This window comes from Mustela lutreola, chromosome 4, assembly GCF_030435805.1.
Source record: "Mustela lutreola isolate mMusLut2 chromosome 4, mMusLut2.pri, whole genome shotgun sequence".
Lineage (NCBI taxonomy): Eukaryota > Metazoa > Chordata > Mammalia > Carnivora > Mustelidae > Mustela > Mustela lutreola.
In genome coordinates this window covers 83179413-83187145 of record NC_081293.1, presented here as the reverse complement: position 1 = coordinate 83187145, position 7733 = coordinate 83179413, and positions in this window count along the sequence as shown.

The following is a 7733-nucleotide window of genomic DNA, read 5'->3' as shown; positions in this document are numbered from 1 at the left end:
GCTGACATTACTTTCATTACAGTGAACTGTGAGATTTCATGGAGAACTATTTGCCTGAATCAAACTATTTGAAACCCTGAAGTTGGACTCCAGCACTCCAAAATTTAAGGCATCCACCCACCCACCCAACGCACATTTATAAAACTTCCCAGTAGGGCAGTTTAGTGAGAGATGAAAGTACAAACTGAAAGGCATTTGTCAACATAAGATATCATGTGGACAGCTGTATAGAGTGGGGAGAAAAATCCCGAAGGTGCACATCAACTGATGCCAGTGAATTACAGGCTAATACAGGAAGCCACACAGGAACATTTTCAGAATTTCGCTGCGGTGAACAGTTGACAATCTGCAACACTGGAGCCTTGTTCCATTCCAAACAAAACCTCTGACTCTTTCAAGAACAGATGAGAAACCACATGCAACAAGAGACATAAATCATATTTAATTAAAAGAATGAAAAAAAATATAAATCCTTGTTAAACACTTCGTTTAAAAATACACAGCTTTATTTTATAACCTGGTAATGCTCAAAGATGGCAGCCGACTTCACTCATTCATGTAAAAATATTCTTTAAATGTCAATCAATACATTTCTAAGTTATGTGTTGCCCTGCCGCCGAATTTTTTTCACCAAAATCCTCAAATAACTACCAAAGAAGAGCTGCATGTTTTGTTAGAAGCCCCCCATTATATTAAACATGGTAAATTCCAGAGCTGAAGGCGAACCACGCATGAAATACTGTCTCTTTGAGATGCTGGAAGTCACACAAGCACAGATTTCAAAACAATTGACTGATAAATAAGCAGTAGCAGGTGGGCAGGTGTCAAATCAATTCAGACCAAATTGAACACCTGTTTGGGAACTATACAAACTGAAAAGCTCATCCTTCTCCTCAAACCTCGCAGGATGTGGAAAGGCAATAGTGAAATGAAGTATTGCATGGTGTCTCATAGCTTCTGTTTAACCACTTAACAAGCAATCCCAAAATGCACGTTTAAAATGGTTTTTGAGGAGACAGATCTACAATATTCAGTCACTGGCCAATAGGAATTTGCCAAGAGTGGATAGCAACATTCTAATACACTTGTAAGAAGGAAGCTCCTTGAAGGATGGAGAAAAGAGCAAGATCATGGTTACAAGAGAATAGACTTGCTCCAAAACCAAAATCAAAAAACAAAACAAAAAACCGATAAGCAACTTAGTCGTTAGGTTTCCCATGGCTCTACAATTTTACAGAAAAACCGGTCTCTAACATTCCACCTTTAAAAGTTTTAAAATACTGTCCTTATACCCGTTTGGACTGATGCTATCCATCTCCATTCAGAAACTTTTCTCTCTGTGCTCGTTAATAGCATGGCCCATCAAATCCTAGACTTCAGTCATCAAGATGCGTGGCTTGTTATCTGGCAGGAATTAAAGAACAAAAGGAGTTGGACATCAGCAACAAATTCCGGAGATTTAAGGGCTTGATGTTTTATCTGCCTCTGGGAGCCTGCAGGTAAACACGGGTGGTTTTTACTTCTCAGTAGAAATGGTGGTGGCATTCACTGAATCCCACGAACGCAAGAGACAGTGTGGACAACACGCAAGAACAATGCTCCTACATCTCAGACATTGCCAAGATCCTCTTATGAAACCCAGTACTTAAAACTCCAGGATGGTAACCCTCACAATACCAAATGGAAGTGCATACACAACCACACACTTTGCATACTTTTTTAGATGATTATACATTATTCACACTTACTGTTTTTTAAAAGCCACACAACAAAATATAAACCTGAAAGGACATGAAGTCTCACTGTTCCATACACGGTCTGCTTTACTTCTCCCAACATCCCTACAAGCTACACCGTCACCTACTAGATCTTACTGTGCTCCGACGAAAGGAGGATACACCTGTCTTTAAACTTTGACTAAGATTAGAAATCACAAGATTAATTCAAGCACACGGAGTCTTTCAGACTACTCAGGACTATCAATATTCAAATGGCACAAGTCATGATGAGTAGATGAGGCTTCCTGTATGTTGATGGCAGTATACAAAGGATGGGAAAGTCACCATGTTTAAATCCGAAGTATCAAATCCATGCGGGGAGATTTTCCTTCAGATATCTGGCTAAGTGGGGGGAAAAAGACAATTTTTCAAGACTCAAACTTTTTCAGGACTAGAATGTTATTTCATGTGCCTGAAACAACTTATTAAGTGTTGGCTGCGGCCCTAAAAAAAGGCACGTCTCTTATTAAACATGAGTAGTTGGGACACTCTACCCTTAAGCTGACAAAGGCCCATGTTTTCATAACCGCAGGCTTTGAAGAACACGGGGCGGAGGGGTGGGTGGTGGTGTTACAGAGAACCACATCTGGCTGCCTTTTATTTTAAACCTCAATTCAAATGATTTAAACAATTCAAACGACCAGTACTCTCATTTAATAAAACACCCAACACAGTGACAAGAATGAGACTTTAATCAGTTTTAAGTGGAGTTTATAACACTAAGAGATAAAGGGTTGTTAACAAACACAGTAACAAACGGACATCTGATTGGTATGAGGCGTTATCCTGCACACGTCATTATGTGTTTGTGTATCCTCAGTGCATAGCATTTATACACAGAACCACGGCTGCACAGCACGAGAGTATCTGAAGAGGCTGAATCGCAGTAAGGCTGTTTAACAGACTGAAATGTTGAGTATATATATGCTCTAGGAAAACAGACTGAACTGCTGAGCCGGCAGGGTGGAAGGCAGCTCTGCCAGACACTGCGGTTAGAGCCCCCACTTCCATGCACAGCCCCACCCCTTCCGTCTGCATGCATGACACATGAACAGTATGTAAAGGTACACTAGGCACTTTGTGGCGACCACGGCCATCATTATGAACATATTGCCCACATTTTCTAGAACTAAACATGGAACTTGTACCCTACTTTTTATTTTTTAAAGCTGAAACATTTGATGCTGCCGGTAAACTCCACTTAAGTTTATAACCTGTGCCACAGCAAAGAACGGGGATGCTAGGTATCCAACTGCCCTGTAATAATTATGGCAAAAAAAAAAAAAGTTTGCGAGGAGCTACAGAGGACTTGGGATGGCACAGAGCCCAACTCTATAAGCTTTCTTAAAAGTGATGCCTTCAAGTAACTTCAGACATGTAAGCGGCTGCACATCCAAAAAGTCTAAGTAAGAAAACATTCCAGAAACTCAAAGAGATTACCTACAGAATGCATTTCAGGCTAATTATGAATACTGTCATAAATAAAGTTTTAATTAGGACTCAAAAACCTTTCAGTCATAGCAATTCTTGTCAAATTCTATGGGGATGGTAATAACTGAAATAAAGGAGAGTAGTATGTATAATATATATATATATATATATATGATGCCATTTTTCCATTTCCAATGACTACACCATAAAATGTAAGGAAGGCTTTTCAAAAACATTGAAACATTCAAAATCAAAACCCTCATTCAGACCTTCACATTCCAAAGGAAAAATAATAACAGTGCAAAAGCCCATTGTAATGTCATTATTGATGACTTGGCCCTCCATGTTACATATTGGAACAACACAAGTTATGTTTTAATATACTGTGCCCAAAACTGTAACAAATAACAGTATTAATAACTATCATCAAAACATGAAGAGTGGATTTTCATTTTATTTTATTTTTTTTATTAATTTTTTATTTTTTATAAACATATATTTTTATCCCCAGGGGTACAGGTCTGTGAATCACCAGGTTTACACACTTCACGGCACTCACCAAAGCACATACCCTCCCCAATGTCCATAATCCCACCCCCTTCTCCCAAACCCCCTCCCCCTAGCAACCCTAGTCAATTTTCAGCTTTTATGAAAGATAAGGTGGCATATAAATTTCAATGCTGAGATCTTAGGAATAGCTGTCTTCTAACTTCACCAATTTAACTTGAGCAGTCAGTCAATTCTCTCTATATATCAATGTTTAAATACAAATGTGTAAATCCTAAGAGCTTTGTTAAAAATGTAAAAATTTTATTTGTTGAATGAAACTGATGAGGTATGGAAAACATGTCAACATTATTTACTAAGAATATTTTAGATGAAGTTCTGCCTTATCTATTTAACCATCAAACTCTATAAATGCTGCTCTAGTAGGTCCTATGCAATCTGTATTTGTAAATTAACTAGGTCAGACCACAGCTAGTGAACAATTTCAGCACCAATAAGTTATTAAAAATTAGATTTTACACCATTAAGAAATAAATTGGCTGGATATTTAAATGTTCCAAGGTTAAGGTACAATTTGAAAGACACCAAATTTCTGGGGGAAAAAAACTTCTTTTTAAATAGTATCTTCACATTAGCTTTACAATAGTAGTTGTACTCTGCTTAGAATCATATGCAGTCTGGGCATATCAAATATATGATATTTAAGAAGTGAAATTGAAGCCCTAGTCCTAAGTCTAGCACTATGAAGAAATGATTCAACACTGCACATTTAAAAACAAACAAACAACAAAAAAAACCCAAGAACTATTCTTTCAATAAAAAATTGATAAAAGCGTTATGTGGGACAATTTCTACTGAAAAAGTAAATGCCTTATTATTTGTGCAGTGTTGAAAATTTACTGCAACTCTAATTTCCTTTTTAACACAAATAATGTTCTTTTAAATATAAACATTATATGTATTCAGTATTCAAGTAAAATTCCCTAACAGTTAATGACATTTAAAAAATGTGCAAAACTGCAAAACTCATTGTAATAGAATGTGTAAGGTCAAAAGGGCGGAACGGCTGACAGCTATTGGATTGAATAAGTGCATCATAAATCTTTAAAGAAAAAAACGCTTACTGTAGAATCTCAAATTGAAATTTCCTGTGCAGCATTACAAAATATTTTATATTCAATGAGAAAAAAGAAGCTTGCAGGCAGCACATGAAGCATCCACAGCAGGTATATGATTGAAAACTAATAAAGTAAGTGTACGTGGTTGACTGATGTAGGGACTAATAGCATCTGACTTTTTGCACTGGCCTTGATTACACAGGAGATGGAGCAGTCGTTACAATTCAGAAAATGTATTTTAATAGATCATTGTCGATTTTTATAATGTTTCAAGCCCATTCTTTGTTGATAGCCTCCACACTTATATGGTTAAGTCATTGTTGCTGTGTTTCTTATCTATGACCACATTATTTTTATATCCCTTCATTTGTGGATTCTTAACAAGTTGTGGAAGGTTCATTCCTGTACCCCAATACAGAGTCACTCTCTCTAGCTGCCTTTTCTAGCACCAATATGCTTAAAAAAAAATAAAATGCACAAAACAACAAACAGTGACAGCGGCCAGTTCCTCAAACATCCAGATTAATAACTGTAGCATGCCAAAGAAAGGTGCGTGAAGTAGCTGGAGATGGTATATGGTCCAGAGTCCAGCTAACAGATATCCCTTTCTGAGCACTCCCTCCATTCCCCTAACCTGAATACATGCATTATAATGTAGCAAAACCCTGGAGAAACTCCTCTTAGCCAACTGCAAACTTATCTGTTGCCACAAGTGCAAAGGGGTAGGATGTGAACCTGTGTTATCACAAAACTCTTGAGCCACTTCAGTTGGTGACAGAACACAAAATGAGAAATTCCTACGTATACACATCAGTCTGTCTCCACTTTTTATAAAACTGGAATAAAATGGGAAAGTGCCATCTTTATTTATCCTAATTGAATTTTAAATGTCCTTTTGACACAAAAAGGTATATACATGACACAGCTACACAACCTTTTTTCAACTGGACAACAAGTGTCAAAACCCTGTGGATGTATAGGGTAAAACAAGATTGGTCAGGAAAAGAGAATTGTTCCTATAACTGGTAATCTGACACAATGTCCTATTGCCATTAAAAAAAAAAAAAGGACCAATTTCAGTTTATTCAAGTTTGTTTTCATGGTGTTTTATCCCTCTTGATTAAAAAAAAATTCAGACTTTTGTAATTTGTGTATGCTGATCTTCATCAAATGGTTCATTCTCTGGATCAGAGTCAGTGGTGTCAGAATATCTATAATGATCAGGTTCATTGTCACTAACATCTGGTGTTACAGAAGTTGAACTGCTAGCCTCGGGATTTGACGGCTCCTCTAACTGTTTTCGTGAAGTACAGTTTCACCTAGAGAAAAAAGACAGAGTTTAAGTGGAAAATCCATAAATCTGACTAATCTTAAATGACTTAGTAGAGATACATATTTTAACAGATTTGTTTTTTAAAAATGCAATGACAAACAGGATCTTGAAAAGGCAGCTATCTTGTAAATGACCATCTGCTTCAGATTTCCAATCTTTTCTTGTTATACACTGAAAAGATACACTGGGATGTACTAACATAATAAGCATAAGCTGTAAGCATTAACTAAATAATTCTACTGAAAAAAAAAGCACTGAGACTGAAGTTCGTTGGTCATTTAAAAAGTGTCTTTTCAATAAACTTCAATGTACAAATAGCTGAGATCCAAAAGAATGTTGCACTTACTACCACTCTGAGCCTCAGTGTATTTTCTGACACAAATAACACTAAACAAGTACTACATTATAAAAACACTGACTAGCAGCGATGTTTGGGATCCCGTCAGCCCTGAAGGTTAAGAACATCAGACAGTGATCTGACAGTGGACAAAGGGCCATCACAGCAGTGCTGGAGAGCCGTCCAACAACTCAGCGAGGCAGGGATTTCCATCTCCCCAGAGAGGAAGCAGAGGCCCAGAAGGCAGTGGATCTGAGGCTTCCATCAGATCCGCCAGGAAGACCCTTGCTCTTTCTGTTTGATCTACAACCTACCCCCGACCCACTACCTAAAAGTCATCCTCACTTCTCCTCCTCTTACATCCAACATCCGCTCCATCAGCAAACCCTTTTGGGTCCACCCACACGATGCCATCTCTACCTCCTCTGACAGCTTCTCAGTGTGCCCACTGCTACCACGCTAGTCCCTGCAGCCACCACCTCTCAGCTACATTAAACCACGGTGGCAGCTTCTCACTTCATCTTCCAGCTCTGTCCTTGCCTCCTCTCCAGTCTACATTTTAAAGACAAAATTCAGATGACATCCTTCCTGTGCTGGAAACACACCAATGTCTTCACAGTCAGACCAATGTGCTTTAGTCAAAATGGCTGCTTGTCTACTGCTCCTCAAACATGGGAAAATCATTCTGTCTCAGGGCTGTTGTATCTGCCCTTCCCTCCCATCCCAGATGTTTGTACTGCTCACTCATTCCATGTGGGCCTCTGATAAAAGGTCACCTGCTAGAGAGGTCTCCTCTTAACTACTGGGCTAAAAAACACACCAAGATCGTGCTTTATGCCACCTCTGCTCATTTGTTCATAAACACTTACAGCATTATATCTGTTTACTGATAACTGAAAGAGTTTTAATTTGTAATCACAAATATATATTCTTTTAATATTAAAAAATATTTAATATTAAAACAATAAAACCAGAGGAAGTCACACCATAAAAGCTAATAATTAAGGAAAACGCAGACATGGTCGATGGAAACCTGTGAATTCTCAAAGACCCTTCTAATCACTTAAAAGAAGTCTAAAATTTAAAGGCGTTTAATATTGGATTTATTTTCACTTAAAATATGTAGCCTCCCATTTATTTTTAGGATTGCTCACAATATTCTTATACTTATCAACTATGGGTAGGCTTGCTGCATATTATAAAAATGGAATGAGGCAAAATAAGAAAAT